The 19538-nt window shown below is 32.3% G+C and overlaps 1 protein-coding gene across 4 annotated transcripts in view; it reads right to left on the minus strand.

Moving 5' to 3' along the window:
* LOC150109321 (Na(+)/H(+) exchanger beta-like) overlaps positions 1-19538 on the minus strand; it is a 489491-nt gene that overhangs the window by 377778 nt on the left and 92175 nt on the right. For all 4 annotated transcript variants that reach the window (XM_090412496.1, XM_090412499.1, XM_090412495.1 and 1 more), the window contains exon 2: positions 13086-13295. The gene's annotated coding sequence lies outside the window, so the exon portion shown is untranslated. The remainder of the gene's footprint in view (positions 1-13085; positions 13296-19538) is intronic.

Raw genomic sequence — 19538 nt, forward strand, 5'->3', positions numbered from 1 at the left:
ATATTTATTTTAGTCGCCATAACAACTCCGCATGTACGTTTAAAAGAAACTCTAGAAATAGCATGCATTTCATCTTCTACGTAAGACAAAACTGAATCTCTAAATGTATGAGAAAGAGTAGCGTCAACACCTGTGCTACCCAAGCTGCAGTGTTCCTTCAAAGACGTCAAAAAAAGAAGAAAAAAAGAAACGAAACAAGAGAAACGTTTCGTTGTCTAGCCCAAACCATACATGCAAACACATCTTATTGCCATGGAAACAATTATTAAAGCTTTCATAAACTAAATCTCCTTAATGCAATTTGGCTAAGACAATGTCATCAGTGTTAAAAAAAAATTTCAATTATAAACGTGTCCGAAATATAATCCAGCACTGTAAATTGAAGATTAAAGCCAACAGTATAAAAAAAAAGAAAGAAAATCATCTTTCAGTAATTTCAAAAATTTGCTTATACTCTTGCTTTGAGAGAAAACTGCAGTCTTCATTCCTTCTTTGACAGGATTCATTCTCAATTTCCAAGGATGCCCTCTTGCCCTTCCCCAATCTCCATAAAATGAAAACTTCCATCAAACTGAAATCCTGCATAACCCTTTCAGAAGTTTGTAAGTCTCAATCATATCACCCCTCTTCCTCTTGTTTGCTATCATAATTTTTAACATTCTCATTTGCACTCTCTCCACTGTATCAGAATGACTATGGGGAAAAAAAGCAACCAGACCTACTCACTATAGTCTAAGTGAGGTCTCATCAAAGCTCTTTAAAGAGGTAAAATGACATCCCTATCTTTATATGTCAAAGTTCATTTCAGCATTGTAATTATATTTCGAATTGTATTTGCAATCTTTGCTACATGGCCCATGAAATCCAACTTCCTATCTACTAACACTCCAAGATCCCAGCCTGATCAGCTCTTTCTAGCATAATATCACCAATGGGTAATATAACATTGGGTATCTAATCACGCCAAAGTGCCTGACTTTATATTTACTGACAATGAACTGACATCCGTTTTTCCATGCCCACAATTTCAGCCTGTACAAATCATTCTGCAAGTACTGCATATCAGCAGCATTCCTGATTATCCTACCTATCTTTATCATCAGCAAATACCTGTAATGTCGCTTGGAAAATCCTTCCCAAAGCCATTAATGTATAAATTGAATAACAATGGACCAAGGACTGATCCTTGTGGTACACCACTAGTTACCTTAACCACGCTATCGGCCAAGACGTCTATAGACGTAAAGGTTATTCATGGATGCGAAGTGCAGATTAAAATTTTAATACCATCGATATTACATTGAAATATATGATGGATACGAAGCGTATGAGGATGCGTATTTGATCCATAATGGCCGGTAAGGTGATTAAATCTTGCTTTTTGTCAGCCATCATCTAATCACGCTAATATATTATAATCCAATTCCTTATTCTCCAATTGATGCAACATTCTTTCCTGCTGTATTCTGTCAAAAACATTAGCAAAATCCAAAAATATCATGGTAACTCGTTGATAACATTATTATAAAAAGTGAGCAAGTTGCTAAAACATGACCCATGCTGTTCATTGCAAAGTAGAGATTCTCTGTGAAGCCATTTCTGAATGCGAACCCTAACCAACTTTCCCAAAATCTTCACCACCACCACCATTCCAGAGATACTAATAGGTTGATAATTGAATGCATCAATCTTCGCACTACCCTTGTAACATCTGTTAGATATATCATCGGATTGATTATTCTGATATTCGCCTACATTCTCGTTGCATACAAATGGCAGATTCAAATTGTGGCTACCAGAATCGAGCTCACCAAGCTTCTTATTGAATTATTGGTGTCAGAATACTTTGTTAACAATAAACTGGTCAGGCATTCGCACAACTCTGTGGGTATGTAAACAACTGTCTTAGATCATGTATATTAGGTTAGGTAGATTAGATTTGAAAAAATCTGCATTTAAATTACCAGCATTTTTTGAAAACTCTGTATTTTGAGAGATTATCGATTCATTAACATATTACAGAATTGTTCTTTTTCCAAGTAAAGTTGAATGCACACGGAGCCATAATTTGCTGGACTGATTGCCCGAGTTAATATAGTATAAGCTCTCCTATCAAGACACTGCGGGGTTTGAACGACAACGTGAATATGGATGTTTGAACGTTTCATGCCATAGATGAATTTCATTCCCTAGTGTGAGACTATCAGCCTGATTAGTAGAGACCTGAAGTGGCTTGATGTTGTTTGAAATGAAAAGGAGTAGTACACAGGCTATAAGGCTGTGTGTTATGGCTAGTATTTATCTGTGTTCTTCTGACTAGAATGTCTGTTTTTGGGAACGAGAAATGTCTTGAGAAAACTTTTGTTTGGTCTCTAGAGCAAAGTTTTTGAATTTTGTAACGCTTAGCCCACCTAGTACCTGATGCTAATGTACTATAGAATAACACCCTTTTGAATCGCATTCACATATTAAAAACCAAAAGAAATGTGGTTAACTGTTTTTTACGCAGGAATGAATTCAAAAAACAATGAATGTTCTTGAAAAATGTTGCAGTAGTGAATCATTTTTCAATGATTTTGTATTTAATTTAAATACGCATTCTGAAGAAATGTCACCATGAAGGATTTAGTATTCTGTGTTTTAGTGTGGAAATACCGTAAATAATGATAATAATTAACTGAAAATAATAAAAATTAGAAACGTATATAACACAAAATCGAAGATCATACTCTACAAAGGTAATTATAAAATAAACTAAATTTACTAAAACAAAAAAAGAAAATTTCGTAAAACTTCATTTGATGTTGTCAATAAAAATTCAACATTTTATGTCTGTTTATTTTTTAATAGAATTTTCACAGCACCTATGAGGCCAGTGCTAGTGCCTGTTAATTGCGTGTGCGTTCTGGTCGCTTTGCATCTTTTTACGGGATGCTTAAAAAATCTACTGGCCTTGTAGTTATTAAATTACTGACGCCATTGATAATTTGCTTTTAAGACACTGTAATACAGTATTGCTATCTACACTAGTCGTAGTTTTCTCTCTATTTCACATTTCCTTTTTCGCTCGTTATTTTTTTTTAATCATTTCATAGCATTCATTATTTCGCAGTGTAATAATAAATTATCCTCAAAGTAAATTAAAGAAAAATAAATGTGGGTTTATGTCCTATACACCAGCAAGACAAACTTTTTACGCTAATTGAATGTATTTTTTATTCCTATTTGTTGCATGTCCTTTTACTTAAACAGGTACTGATTCATCAGGCATCTTTATATATGCAGTGCAATCAAGTGGATATAAATGAATTCCAGTGTTCCCATAGCATTAGCACTTTTTATCACGTTTATGTTTGTATAATATGAATTCTAGTTTTCTCTTTTGTTTTGTTGGGAGTCGAAAAAAAATATATTCTGCTATTTATTCAGCATTTCTGACCATGAAAGATAATAACTTACAAAATCCTCTCCACGTATTATATTTATATAAACATATCGATACGCTTCACATGGTACACGCCAAAATTTTGTAAAAGAACTACAACCACTTGAAAGAAAGAATTACATTCTTCGTGCATATTAAAGCAAGCGCCCGCCTTCACAAATTAGGTTTTGCAACCGAAGAAGAGTGCCAATTTTCTACTTAAGGGTAATACCCAATCTTCTTAAACAACTTCGAGAAGTGAATTACTCAATACAGTTGATTCAGATAGATAGATAGATAGATAGATAGAGAGAGAGAGAGAGAAAGAGAGAGAGAGAAATATTTAGTAACGTTTATTGAGGCATCCATAACTAAAAATAAGAAGGTGATGCTGCTACTACTACTTCTCTCTTTTATTTATTTTTTCTCTTATTGTGACGTCGTATTTTAAACTTGCAATGGTAAAGCCGTAAACGCCCTGCACACTCCTATAAATAGGAGAGTGGCATTTCTGGTTGTATATCAGAGAGTGTACATTTTATCATAGTCTAGGTGCTTTCAGAAATGCGTTTTAAAATATTATACATCCTGAGTAGTAAAATAGTTGATAGCTTGTGAATGAAACATATTATGAACTCACGAATTTGTGCAGCTGTTTGATCAAAGATATAGTTTTTTTTTTTTTGATGGGGGGGGGGGAGAAAAACTCTTGGTTATGTTGTTATAACATATTTAATTACATCTTACTTAAGGTAATTAATTATTATATATTATGCTATAGAACAATAATTATCTACGTACTTATCATTCGCTAAAGTAGAAACTGAAGCTTATGCTTGTATGAGTATACTGACACACCTGCACGAAATAAATTACATTTTCGCTTTTATGAGAGTAGTTTGTAATCGCTGGTCACGTATACAGGCTCAGGGGAACGGTTTACAGTCATTATTCGTGTTCTCATAGCCATCATTTAGTGATCGCTGTGTGATGATGATTTATTAACATCTTTATTTTGTGCCTTGCAATGGTTTAACCTAGTCAAGTAAAAGACATTGACCATAACTCCAAAAATTAATAGAATAGCAAGGCGTGAAATAGAGGAAGGAATGCCAGGCTGTTGCACCACCATGAAAACTTTACCAGCTGAGCGAGTCATTTATTCGCAAAACAATAAGACACTTTCTCAAGTCTTGTCAATAGAGCCATAGTAATTAGGGAACGGAAGTATGAACGAAGCGTTGGGAGTGCATTTTTCCCAACAGAACTACCGTAATTATGAAGATCATGTTGACGTACCAAACTTCCGATCAACTTGGGAAATAAAACCAAACCAGCCTTCTCACATGAAAAAAAAGAAAGCGCGCGCGCGTGCGTGCGTGTGTGTGTGTGTGTGTGTGTGTGTGTGTGTGTGTGTGTGTGTGTGTGTGTGTGTGTGTGTGTGTGTGTGTGTGTGTGTGTGTGTGTGTGTGTGTGTGTGTGTGTGTGTGAAGAAAGAAATTAAAAAACAAAGTAATATAAACAAATGTCACTTAGTCATAGGCAATATCTATGCAACAATTAGAGAAAAAAAAAGAAAAAGAAACGAGTGAAACGTGCATAGGAAATGTGGATTAGCGAAATAATTATTAATTTTGTGTAACATAACAATCTAAGCGCAACGAGAATGAGATGGGCGTAGACCAGCAGTGGAATATCAATAAATGAAACTGATTTTTTATCATCATTTTATCAATGTTACGTTAAAGACATCATAAAGCAAGCAAACAGTTTTTCAAGCGACTATCGAATGGGAAGAGGAAGAGTTAAAATAACAAAAAAAAAAAAAAAAATCATACCTTAGATAATCTGTGTACCCGAAATATAAAATAAAATACATTCACTGTGAAATCTAATGCAATAAATCGTTCTTATACAAAAAAATCAGACTAAAAACTGTAGACGAAAATAACATTGAAATTACTTTTAAAAAATTCTAACTTATAGGGAAAAAAAGAGGCAGTAATTTCAGAGAGAATCGTGACATAAATAAAGCTATCAAATTTATTATTAAAGAAGATATCAAGACAAGAGGATAAAACATCCAAATAGTAATTGAAAACAATGCAAATATGAAAATGTGAATTTTTGATGAGAATTGGAGAGAATATTTGACAAGCATAAAATATTGGATCAAACAGAATATGAAATTTTAAACAGTAGGGATAATAAAAAGAGGAAAAAGAAGAAGAATAACATAACAGCATAAATAATATTCCCCGTAGAAATATTTGAAATGGAAAATCTTGAAAAAAAATGAAGATAGAGTTTGTAGGAGGATTAGACAGCACTTAATTGAAATGTTAAAAGAAGCTAACGAAAATGTAAAACATGGGCATATTTAATTTCCGGATAAAAGAAGGAAGTTCTCTAATATATATACACATATATAAATAATACAAAGGCTACACTAATACATAAATATGGAGTAAAAGATACTGACAAATCACAGAGTAGGCGAATTGCAAAGAAAATTACACTTTATCCAATCAGTAACGAGTACAACATATGGTTTAGATCAGGGATCGGGAACCGGCGGCTCTTGGCTGAACAAAGTGCTGCTCTTTTATATTGAATTAAAAGATACATAATTAATACAAACAACTAAATATTGTTTTTTGATGTGGTCTGTTCGTGTAGCTAGATACTATGCATGTGACGTGTGTTACGCATGAAATTTTATGACATGGACAACTACGTTACATTTGAAATACCGCTAAATGTTAACCCTGCCTAAGGTGACTAGCACCATGGCGAAAATTTGAACTAATTGATCAGCTGTCCTGTCAAACACCACGGTTTTTAGATACATACGGATTTTAACTGTCAAAATAAATATTCTGTTAGTTAACTTATTTATTGTGGTACTAAACTGGTGTTTAATTTAGTGTCAGGTAATGTTATGCACAAATTAATTTTATTAATTTGTGTATAATGTTATGTTGATTTTGTGTTTTTACTTGCAGGTAAATTTATGATTGATAATAACCCTCCTAATATGAGTTCAAGAAAAAGAAAAATAATCGAAGAAAACAGAGGATTCAATAAAATGTGGATAGAGAAATTTGCATTTATAGAAGTAAATGGAAATCCGCAATGTTTAATTTGCCATCTACTTCAAAATAACAAATCAAGTAATGTCGAACGATATTTTCGAGGAAAACATTTAGACTTCAGTAAAAAATATTCTGAGGGTGATAATTTAAAAAAAGCAATTGAAGAATTACAAAAGAAAACATTGCTTCAGCAAAGAAATTTGTCAACTTGGTCGAAATCTTCGTCAAATACTACTGAAGCAAGTTTTTTGTTATCCCTTGAAATAGCAAAAGCGGGAAAACCTTTTACCGATGGTGAATTTCTAAAAAATTGCATGTATAATGTCTCTGAAATTCTATTTAAGGATATGAAAAATAAGGACGAGATACGTAAAAAAATTAAAGATTTACCTCTTTGGATTATAACTGTCAAGGAACGGATTGTAACAATTTCTGCAGAAGTTTCAAATATGCAAATTATGGATATTCATTCTGCCGATTTTATATCTATTGCTGTTGATGAATCAAATGATATTTCCGATATGGCACAATACTGCGTGATGGTTAAATATATCACATCTTCCGGTATTCGAGAACTTCTTGATCTGCTAATACTTAAAGGACAAGCTACAGGTCAAGATATTTCAGAAAACCTTCTAACAAGTTTACAGAATAAAAATATAAATATTAATAATATAGTATGCATTGCGACCGATGGCGCGCCTTCTATGACTGCGAAAAATAAGGGGTTTGTTAAATTATTCTCCACTCATATTCCACATGGAGTTATTTCATTTTATTGCATTTTGCATCAAGAAGCTTTAGTTGCAAATTCTTTAGGATTATTACCACAACTAAAAAGAGTGATGGCTGTTGTTGTGCCAATGATCAATTTCATCCGATTTCAGACGTTGAATCACAGACTTTTTGACACATTTTTAGAGGAATTAGGTAGTCAACATAAAGATTTAGTGACATTTACATCTGTACGATGGTTATCAAGAGGAAAAGCATTAAAACTTTTTTTTTCAGTGCTTAAAAGAAGTAATAGTTTTCTTAACCACTAAAAATTATAACGTAAATTATGTGGAACTTCTCAGTAATCCCAAATGGATACAAACTTTTTGTATTTTGCTTGATATGACAGAACATTTTAATAAGCTAAATTTGAAGTTGCAAGGGAAGGGAAACATAGCCTTACAATTACTAGAGGAAGGCCTTACCTTTGAAACAGAAACTAAGAGTGTTTTTCGAAGTTATTACTGAAGAAAAATTTATATATTTTGAAAATCTAAAAAATTATAGATTTAATTTAAATCAAGAAAACGTTGATTGCAAAATATTCTCTGAAATGATTACTGTAATTTTAGATTCATTTACAAGCAGATTAGCAGATTTCAGGATTTAAAAAAAATAAATTTCATCATTTCAGGAGATGATGAAATTTATATTACATCCGTTAAATTGCAATTTAAAATTAATTGATATTGAAACTTTCCCCGGAATATCAATTGCAGAACTACAAATGGAGCTTCTGGAAATTCAGAATAAAAGCATCTGGGTACAAAAACATCAGGAAATGGTAGTACAAATTGAAGAAAATGAGGAAACTATGAAAGAAACACATAGTAATCATAATCAGGAAATTATATTTAAATGTTGGAATTCTTTCCTAACTAATTATTCAAATGCCAGGCGACTTGTTTTGGGGGTTTTGACTCTTTTCGGTTTAACGAACAATTGCGAACAATTTTTCTCTTCAATGAATTATATTAAAAATAAGTATAGGAACAAATTTACTGATGAAAGTTTGAAAGCTGAATTACTATTAAAGTGCACGGCATACAATTCACATTTAAGTAAATTGGCTGGGAAGATGCAAAATGAAAAGTCTCATTAGTGAATTTTAAATTAAAACAATGAAATATCTATTAAAATACATAATATTGTATTTTTGTTCGGACTAATTCTTTTTGCAATACAAATGCTGACTTTTTTTTGAATATTATACTTACTTAAACATATTTTGTGATTAAAAACTTAATCAAACTTAATGTTGTTTTATTTATTGAACATATAAAAAATTTATATGCAAACATAAAAGTGGTATTTGATATCTGGAAGTACTGAATTAAAAACAAATTTACCTAAGTTTAAACTAACTGCAACTTTGAGTCACCAGGAAAAATCGAATTGAAGTTTTGGCTCCCAAAATTTTGTTTTAATTAATTTTTTTTGGTGGAATGGCTCTTTGGTTCAAAAAAGGTTCCCGACCCCTGGTTTAGATGTACGTATAAAATGCTACAGTTGGCATTTTCAATTAGCGAAGTAAAAAAAAATAATTATAATAATATCGACAGGGGAGTAAAACACGATACATACTACAATATTTCTCTCTCAACTTCTCACGCCAACATTAAAGCATACAATGAATAAAGTACACTATATAGAAAAAGTTTATATCGGAATCGATATAAACGGCATGAAACTAAACAACATGAGATTCGTTGATGATATCGTAATTGCAGCAAGAAACCGGAAAGAACAAAAGGAAATGACTGAAGCATTGATTTCGTAGAATTAAAAGGACCCCCCCCCCTCCAAAAAAAAAAAAATTAATGCAAAATCTAACTAAAGTGAAATTATTGACAAACAGAAGAAGGGCGCAATATAGTGAAGGAAAACATTTAGAATTTAAAAATGTAGAAATAGAAGAAGAATAAAAAATATAAAAATAAGTAGAAAGGATGTACACACCAAAGTTGACATATTGACTGACAAATTAAAGAAAACATAGAGCAAAATAAGATTGCAGAACAGATATAAAAGAAAAAAACTTGATTATATGATTGTATAATTCCAACTATTTTTTTATGCAGCAGAAACAAAATGGAATGAATTATGCTAAAAAGCAGATTACAAGAGAGAAGATGACATGAAAGTGGGAGAAAGAATGCTGAAGATGGAATTGCAGTAATTAAATCACATGATTAGAACGCAAGATATGTGACCAAAACTATAACAGTTGTGAAGGGACAAGTCTCCACGAAAAATCACAAAGAACGTAGACATATTAGATCGCTGAATCATCAGGGACTGTACCACCTCAAGGCAGAGATAAAGAAAGATCACAGGCGGAGCATAAGTTCCTAATTCCACATTGTTTGAAGACCTGAAAAATGGAGCAACCAGTTATTAGAGAACATTGAATTTAAAGCCCAAGCAAAACCGATTTCAGTAATTTGAGAAGTGCGCCAATCTGCAATGATCTTCGCAGATTATAATAAATAAATAAATAAAACTGAGTGAAGATTTCAAGACAGAGAGGTTTTTCTAAATAGTTTCAAAAAACAATCATACAATAGGAGACTTTTCGGAAAAGGTAAAAAAAGTATAATTAATCGTGGAAATATTGCAGTTACGTAACATGTTACCATCGTTTCATCATATTCTGGAAAATACGATCTCACCATGAAAGCACTTCGAATTGGTGGATGCTCTTTGGCCAAAATCAATGATGGACAAAAGAAGTAGTGGATTGGATTCCATGAGAGGAAAAACGACCATGACTCCGATCCCAATCACGGTAGATTGACGATATCATCAAATCTTTGCAAGTTCCCATATTAACATTATTATCGAGACTCAATTTTTTGATATCTTAATTATATTTTACAGAACTGTACAATGATTTGGAATCTTTTGAGACTGCAACATGGAACTATAAGTGTATTTATTATGCATACATCATTCTCGTTGTTCACTTGTTTCTATTCCTCCGAATAACTCAGCACGGTTTTGTCTACATCTTTTTAATGATGTCTCTGAGTTATCTCATGCCAACTTTAGAGGAGCAGTATGCCAGTTATTGTTCTTGTTATTACTGCTTATCGCTTTGTTTCCTTGAACCGCGTGTGCAAATATCTTCGCGGCGAAACAGTGACAACAATACGATTTTATTCTCCAGTTGATACATTATGTGTGTTTTTCTACCGCGCAAGTTTTACGGAATGAAAAATCCAACATTACTAGGGAAGAAACCCTGTTATTTCCATGTTGGTCCTAACTAAAGGCGGATTAGCTGGGAAGCCGTGATAAATATTCCTTAAAACTAATGAAGCTGTTTCAACATGTGAATGAAATTTTGTTAAAACAGATGAAAACGGTACTTCAAAACTCTGCGTAAAAACAGTCCGTTTATATTTAATAGATAATATAGTTTTGTGCTTCCTGAGGCAAAAAACGTAGTCGAGCTCCCTTGAATAATATGATCACACTGATTGGTTTTTATAAAGGAACTGTGCAGCACGAATTGGGTAGAGGGACGTAGATTTCCGGAAATATCTGTATAATTTTTCTTTCTTTTTTTTTTTTTCAGTTTCTCTTTTATTGCCATAGTCTGGAAACTTTTCTATCATCCCTTATATATATATATCTTGCATTGGTTTATATTCTTGTTTGTTTCAGTTTTTAATATATCATTTTTATGTATCTTTCGCTATTTGAATGATAATTATTTTTTATTATATTATAATGGACTGTTTTATGGTGGCGCTGTAATGAACTGTGCGAGGGGACGCTGTCATCAATTCAGATAAAGACAAATATTGTGTAAGTTGATATCGCATCTATTCCTCCACAAATTATGCTGTCTGGTTAAGATTTATCGTTCAGCAACTTTGTTACCAAACGCCAAATTTTAGATCACGATATTTATTTCGAAATGAAAAAAAAAAGCGTCAGAAATAGCAGAGTTAAATAGCTGTGGAATAGGATTAATCTTCGTAGCAAGTTGTTCGGCTTAATTAGATTATTTCTGTCATGAAAAAAATATTCAATTCGCTTCTGGTTATGTTAGCTGATCAGAATAAGTTTACAACTCTTTAGTTGTTAAGAGATTAAAACGTATTTATATCGACATGGAAAAACCATGGAAGATAATTTTTTAATCGTTTACCAAAAAAAAAAAAAGCTTTATATGCATACTACAGCATATGTAGTATGCATATAAATACAAGCCGAAATCCCCCCCCCCTTTTTTTTATTCCTATTTCTATTAGTACTTTCCGGTTCTAATAGATCGCGCTGTTTTGAGAATTCGTTGTCATAACAATTATGATATTATAAATTTGTGTATACGTATTTAAAATTTTAATAAATAATTTAAATGATTAACATGCTGAATTATAATTATAGGTGAAATATAAATGACATTATTATTTCACTTCATATTTTTACATAATCTGAAAACCAAACATGGAACTTTTTCAAGCTACCTCAAGCCTCCAGTAAGCAGGATAGTGGGTCTTCCACGGGGGATCAAATTATCTCCCACCTAAAGACAATCACAAACAGTCCAGTGTAAGATTCGAACCGACAACCTATTGGTTGGAAAGCGGATACGCTGACCACTCGGTCAACTAGGCTGGCAAATGTTATTTTATATTTAAATTATATTTAAAATTCTAAGTTTAAAATTATTTAATATTTAATCTGACGTTACTTATGCTACTAAGGGAGTTATAACTTAGTCTTCACGTGATTTTTCATTTCCCAAGTTAAACTGCTAAAATTAAAATGCTTTCCAAAGTTTGAAACAATGTCTACAAGAGTATTAATTTCTATACAACTTTGAACAGCTCTAAGAAGGCTTCGTTAGTAGTGATTCATGTACACGAAATTGTATTGGTAATTGAAATTTCGGCATATTATTCCATTTTATTTTCCCGATCAGCCAAGTCACAAAAATTCTATAGCGTTCAGGACTACCAACAGTTATGACTACATGGCTGCGAAAGAAACGTCCATTTTTTCCAATGAAGAGAACATTGCCTTCTTTGTTCACATGTATCCGGTGTCTGAAAACCTCTGAATAGAAAGTAATTGGAAGTCATAATAGGGAATGATCAGCTAAATGAGAAAAACGTTCTTTAACTGTAATTCATGTGTTGTCAGAGTTATAAGTTTTAAATTTACTTAAAGAATCAATTAAATGCTATCATTTTATTAAAGGTGGAGTGTATTACACAAGACAGAATTTTAACTGATTGCTATTTACTATGCTACAAGTATATCCATGCATTTAATTTAATAAATATCAAGTTGAGTGATATTAGGATAAACCCAAACGAAGCACTATTAAGGAACAAACAAACTATTCAATTTTAATTATATAAATAAGATGCGGAGGGAAAATGAATGTGTTACTTTTCTCCCATAATGATCGCTTTTCTACAGTATTTCTATTCTCCTTTATAGAGAATGACAGTAGTTTTTGAAGAAAGCAAACCTATTTTATTTAACGAAAAACAAATAAATACTTAAAAACAAAAGATTAACATATACTGACAGACATTCAGAATAATATTATAGAATAAATAATCAGATTTATTGTATGTAACTACAATTTTGTATGTAACTATAATATTGTATGTAATAAACAAGCAAATAAACAAAAACCATGCAAGCTCATAAAAAAAAAATTGATATTTTAAAGGAGACTGACATTCTCACGCATTAAAAAATTCCATTAACTTAGTCATTAGCGACATGCTAAACAATCTTGCACTTTATTCACTAATCCTTACCTTTAAAGGTGGTCCAACTCGTCTGACAGTTGGAGCGTACTTGATCGACTTAGAGAATTAATCTCAGGCCCATCGAACGGAGCGTTCGCTCACTCTACCGTAGTGCAACATAACATCTCTACGATCTGTTCCTTTCCCCCTACACCGGCAGTGCTGTTAACTGTCCGAGTACATGGGCTCGTGCAATGTAACTTCCTGCTTCCGGTACAGCTGAGGGATGAGTTTAAGAGAAAGCCGTCAGAAGCGTACACATAAAATAATAAGGCACACACACAGAAGCAAAATTAACGCATTGCAAAGTTTTAAACACAATGTTTTAATACCTGCACCTTGGGGGTCTGTCGATACAGATATATTTATATTTAAGTTAGCACACCAAACTCCTATTTATATGCTTCGAATTAGAAAACTAGAATGAATAAAAATAAATGGATATTTTGTAAATTTATTTTTGTTTGTTAAGAGCAAAATACTAAATAGGATTTAAATGTCAAAATGTAAAGCTTAGAAAAGTTGGTTTCGATTAGATTAATGGGTCATAATGTCTTTTTGTTTTTTTATACAAGTACTAAAATAATTTTAGATACAAAAATATCTAAAATCAGAAGAAAAATCTAAAATCAAAAGTTTGGATTTTAAAATATCCAAAAGTTTGGATATTTTTAAATCCAAAAGGACGTTTTTTCTATTTCTCGCTAATTTCCTAATGGTTACCCCCTATTAAAATATGCCACAAAATAAATAATTATTCACCACGTTAATTACTAATTTTACAAATATCAATCATCATGTGTATAATATTTGCTACAACTACATAACTCCCCAAACCTGTATGCAATAAAAAATAATTAAAAAAATGAAACGCGTTGCTGTGAGGAATTTTACACTCGTGCAAGCAACATTGTCATAAAAATTATTTACTTACCTAGATAGCAGAGAAACAGAAGCATTACACTGCACTGCAGTATTGAATTATGTTACCCAAGTAGGCCACTTCTTATAACTAAGTTTCAGAGCACAATTTTTGAGATATGGATCGAAATGAATTTGAAAGATACTTTACGCTAAATTTCATCAAAATCCATTCAGTAATTCAAGAGATGAAAGATGCTGTTAAAGCTGATAGATGAACTAAAGTATTTGCTGTCAGCTTCCTTGGTAAGGTTTTTTTTTTTTGAAAACATTCGCTAACAGACGATGACAACGTTATCTGGACCTATTCAAAGTATTTGCTCAGATGTTTTTTTTTAGTTCTTTTTGTTTTGCTTCAAATCCATCCCTAGATATTCATAACTTGTATGCTTACTTCTTCCTCTATGAAAATATGACGAAATCTTGGAGAGAAGATAATAAAATTATATGAGTATCCCTCTTATATTTCTATGTTATATTCTACTCTGTAAAACGAAATAGAAAAAGGAAACAGAGCAATAATGGAAAATGAAAAATGTAGAAGAACAAAAGTAGCAAAAGGCAGCATAATTGTATTGAAAAAACCGAACAAGATATTGCAGCGTCTGCAGGTGATTTATCAATAAAAAGTATTCCCAAATGGTATTTCAATCACTCTGGAATCTTGTATACCTCCACCATAATACGGAGGTGTTATGGATGTGTGCACCATAATGCCTTATCTGTCTACCCAAATAATAGATGAATCTATCTAAAGGAGTAATAATAATAATAATAATAATAATAATAATAATAATAATGTTCTCGAAGCGCTAGAAGAATAAAAATGCACCTTCATTTCATGAACTGACTCATCAAACAAATCACATTCTAGTAGATTAAGCTGTAGAACACCGTGAAAGTTTGATAAACGAGTTACAGCGCCTTCAATGAACACGCTATTTCATTAATATGAATTACACAAACATGAATGACACAAGAAAGAATGGAAAAAATCTTTTCTTCCAGTCTTTCTACATTCTTATTACTGAGAAACTATAATAATAAGACTTTAGCAGGACTGAAAGAAAAGATTGGAGAGACTGTAGTACTTTTCAAAAGTATCGAATACTCTGAAAAATCTACATCGGTTAATGTTAGAAAATCTACAAAGAGTTCCTGCTAGCATAAACTAGAAAAACTGGGCGAAAATATAAATTGAAGCAAAATTGTAATCATGAAACATGTTGGATCTAGTTATTTATTTATTTTGTAAATAGGTTGTTAAAAGCTTCATTAAACTTTAATAACAAGTTTAAGAAGAGTGACTTATTTCCTCCGATTACAAAAAAAAAGAAAAAGTAATCGCTTGTAATCCAGTGTGCTACCAATTAATTGTGATAAGGGTTGTCGTACATAAATGAAGGACAGAATCCTCCTTGAGTAGGATGTGTTTAAACAATGCCCGATTCCTTAAAATACTTAAGAAGACCCGAATATAAACACAAGACAGAATGGTTAGAATTTGGGCTGATTATTTTTTTCATATTTTTTTTTCATATCAACAATAAAGAAAAATCATTAAAATTATTAAGTTCAAAGTACAATACGAAAACTAAGAACAACATAAGAACACGTAGTTAATAAAGGTGTATCCAGAACTGTATAATATGAAAATAGGGGGGAGAGATTGGAATATATAACTAAATGACAACTTACTATTCTCCTTTGTAGGAATAAAAAAAAAATGAAACTAATTTGATTTGCCTGTTTCAGTGACTCACACTTTTGTGCGAAGTGTATGTCTCTCTGTATTGATTAGTAATGAACATATGACGGAGGTAAGCAATTATTTCTGCTGGAGGGCAACATTAAAAACTTAGCAGCCATCGAGGACGGTGTAAAAATATAACATAGCAGGTAACTATTAGTTCGGTAGGTGAAGCGAGACTTTCTTGCATTGAACGTTGCTAAAGGAAGGAAACAAAAACTGCATTAGTTTTGAAATTAATTTGCCCAGCCATGCTCATAACATATTTTTATTTTAATTAAATTCACACGCATTTAGCATCTATTGATTTATTATATTTTATAGGCGTAATTGTGAATTATCATTTATAGCTTAATTTATTTTCTTTGTATTGTGTTGTATTATATTCACATACGATGTTTTTATTGTTGGCGTTCACCATACACACAATAAATAAATCGGTGTGTGTGTGTGTGTGTGTGTGTGTGTGTGTGTGTGTGTGTGTGTGTGTTATATTTTGGATTATATATATATAATCCAAAACAACCAATCAGCAAAAGTTGATCGCTTACCTACTGTGTGCTAGATGAGAGGCAATATTTACTGATCCTAATTAGCATTTATTTGTGTTAATCCTGTATGCTTATTTTTGTTTTTTATTGTCCATTTTGCTGAGCTGCAGAGTTTAACAGCCCAGTTTCCTCCAGAGGGTAAAAAAAAAAAACTACCTAGAAAAGTTTCCTCATCAGTGACTAAAATCGAACCTACAAGATCCCTTTTTGCAGAGGCCTAGTGTCATAAATGCTACGTGGTCAATACTTTTTATACACATCAAATATTTTATTTTTGGCATAAAATTTATATTTTATGCCAAAAACTTGCTCATTTCAAGTTTTGACTAAAATATCGTAAAGTCCTTCTTAAATTTTCTTGTATTAATAATCCAAAAAGTATTTCCGTTTTCCAGGTATTTATTTACTGTAAAAAAAAATTCTATATTTACTTTTTTAAATCTACAAAATTTATCCTTTTCTCTGTTATTGTTTAATTAACAATGTCGTTGAGGATATACTAATATAGTTCATTATTACACATTTTTCATTTGAACTCTTAATTCTTATTTGAAATACGTTTATGATCATTAGTGCTTGAATTAATTAGATGATTTCAAGTGCTAAGCATTTGAAATATTCGTAGTTCAGTTTAAGATATCAGAAATCATGTTTCAGTTAAACAATCCCACAGATTAACTTCTCCAATTTTAACGCTGTGTATTTCTCATTTCCTATAAATACTTGGAACCTTTCAGTCTGTACTGAACTCAGGCTGCATTCTTTCAAAAATCTAATTCAATTCTGGTTCGCTTTCGTCTGATTAGCAATTGTCGACACGCATAAAAAAAAAAAAAAAAAGCGAATGCATTCCTACTGATTCCAGTCTCAACCAAAAACACGATTTTAAATGAGGATGCAATTTCAACCCGAGCAAATAGTTGCGTCTCGGAAATAATTTACGAAATTAATGTCGTTACTCAAGTGACGCTAACAGAGAAATCGTATCCGAAGAGTAATTTGAATTTAGTTGATTTACTACCGTTTCGTTGTCTGCGTTGTTTCAAATAGAGAATAATTTACTCTTAATAGTATATGCACGGCTTATTCATCTGTTTATTTATTTTATGACTTGTTTGAATAGCGGTTGTCGTGATGAATTGAATTAGGTGATCTACTGTAGAATGTAAACGAGAAAATAAATACATTCAACTGCAAGAAAATCGATGTTAAATATTGGTTAAACTGTTGTTACTAGAATATATCTTTTAATGGTAAGCTTTAAGTCAAATGAACTGTATTCTCTTTCATTTGGTCGGACAACTTTTGTTTAAGTCTGATAAAACATACTGTTTTCCAGTTGTATGTTTCCTTATTAATATTTGTAGCGCAGAAATAAGATGTGCATTACTATTTGCAAACGTTCGAGTTCAATTTGTCTCACAGACGTTCTTTTGAAGTGAACAAAATAAGCCATATTTTAGTTACTCCAAAAGGACCGTCTCCGATAAAATAAAAATAAAAACTTCTAAAATCAGTTATGTATGCATAGCGGGATTTTCCTACAAACAGAACAGACAGCTAATAGACACAAGATGGCTACTTTTTGCTAATCTTAAACAACCCAGATCACTGGGTGATTAGGAAGAATTTCCGGATTACAAAAAATATATTATTATTAAATTTAGTTTAATCCTTTATCCAAGTGTAAGCAAACGAATTTGCGCCTGAAGTATCTTCAGGACTGAGGCAACTCGTGGTAAAGGTGGACCAAACTCTCATCACTCCTTGTCTTAGTATCTCCCATAATGCAAAGCACATCTCCTTGCGGCATGTATAATGCTATGCATTAATACATGCCGCAAGGAGAAGGGCCACTACCCAGACCGGTTTGGCCCTTTATTGAGATCTCGTCAGTGGGAGCCAGACTCAGAGGTGGCGATACTAAGTTCTTATAAGGACTGGCTTAAAAGGGCGAAGCAAGAATGCGTTTTATCTTCCCCGTTATCTGTAGAGGACAGTGTGGGAATAAGGTGTTATTGAGCTATTAAAGCGCTGATCATGGCAGGAGGGTAACAGCAATAGCCGAGCCTATTAAAGCGCTGATCATGGCAGGAGGATAACAGCAATAGCCGAGCCTCAGTTAGTACTTCATTGGCTACAGCATTGTCATCCATTACCCTCCAAGGGTATTAATCACCGCATCTCACGGTCCCTGCCTAAATCCTGCTGATACTGAGGTGGAAGCAACGGAGAAGTCATATTTACCTATAGGAGTTGCCAAAAGGTGTCTCACCTTATTATTAAATTATTCTGCATTTAGAAAAAGATGTTGGAAGTTTTTTTTCCCATTTGGTTAGACTATAATAAATTTAGTTTAATCCGTTTAGTTTAATCTGTCTTTCATATAATATATTTCTTCTTTTTTCACTCCTTTTCGCCTTTGGACCAGTTTAAAATAGTTCAGCTTTCTATAAATGCACTGGATGATCAGAAAAAAGTTCCAGGTTCAAAAAAAAAAAAAAAAAAAAAATGGAATGAACGGAAAAGGTTTTTCTTTTCATACACAGTTGAGTTTTATAAACAAATACAAATTTCATGTTCTCATTTTAAAAAAAATTCGTTTAATTTAAAATCATTATTGGTATTTGGTTGTTATGTAAAGAACTGTAGAACTGCCCTCATACAAATTTGATGTAGTCCTTCATTTTGTTTTGTAAATCTGAAAAAGAAACAAAAACTACGTAAGACCGCTTTATTTCAGTTCTCTTATTCTTTGTTTTTTACCCACCATAAACCAGGAGGTTGATGGCTATGTGTCTATTATTATGCGGTTTCCTGATACTGTCATTACACGAGAACAATATTTCTGTAGACAACCTACGGCCGTTGACTTGCTCTGCACAGTGCTTCTCAACCATAGAGGCGAGCCTGTCGAGAACATTCCTATATAATGATGCGACATCCGGTAAAGCAAATTTATCACGATCGTTCAAACACAGTTCATTTAGTTTGTTGTCCAGATTGCTGATGTTCCTTAGAATACAGATCTCTCGTTTAACAAATATTTCCAAAGAAGTTCACTATAGTTACGAAGGTTTTATATTACAGACAAAACAATATTTTTAATTCGTGCGATTGCCCAAATACCGAGAATTAAGGACAGACTTCTCATAAATATGCTGCAAAAGACGGAAAGACTTACAATGAGTGTTTTGATAGCATCATGAGTGTGTGTGTGTGTGTGATGACTTCTTTATG

This window comes from Typopeltis vanoorti, chromosome 2, assembly GCF_054136105.1.
Source record: "Typopeltis vanoorti isolate ZY-2024b chromosome 2, IOZ_Tvanoo_1.0, whole genome shotgun sequence".
Taxonomy (NCBI): Eukaryota; Metazoa; Arthropoda; class Arachnida; order Uropygi; family Thelyphonidae; genus Typopeltis; species Typopeltis vanoorti.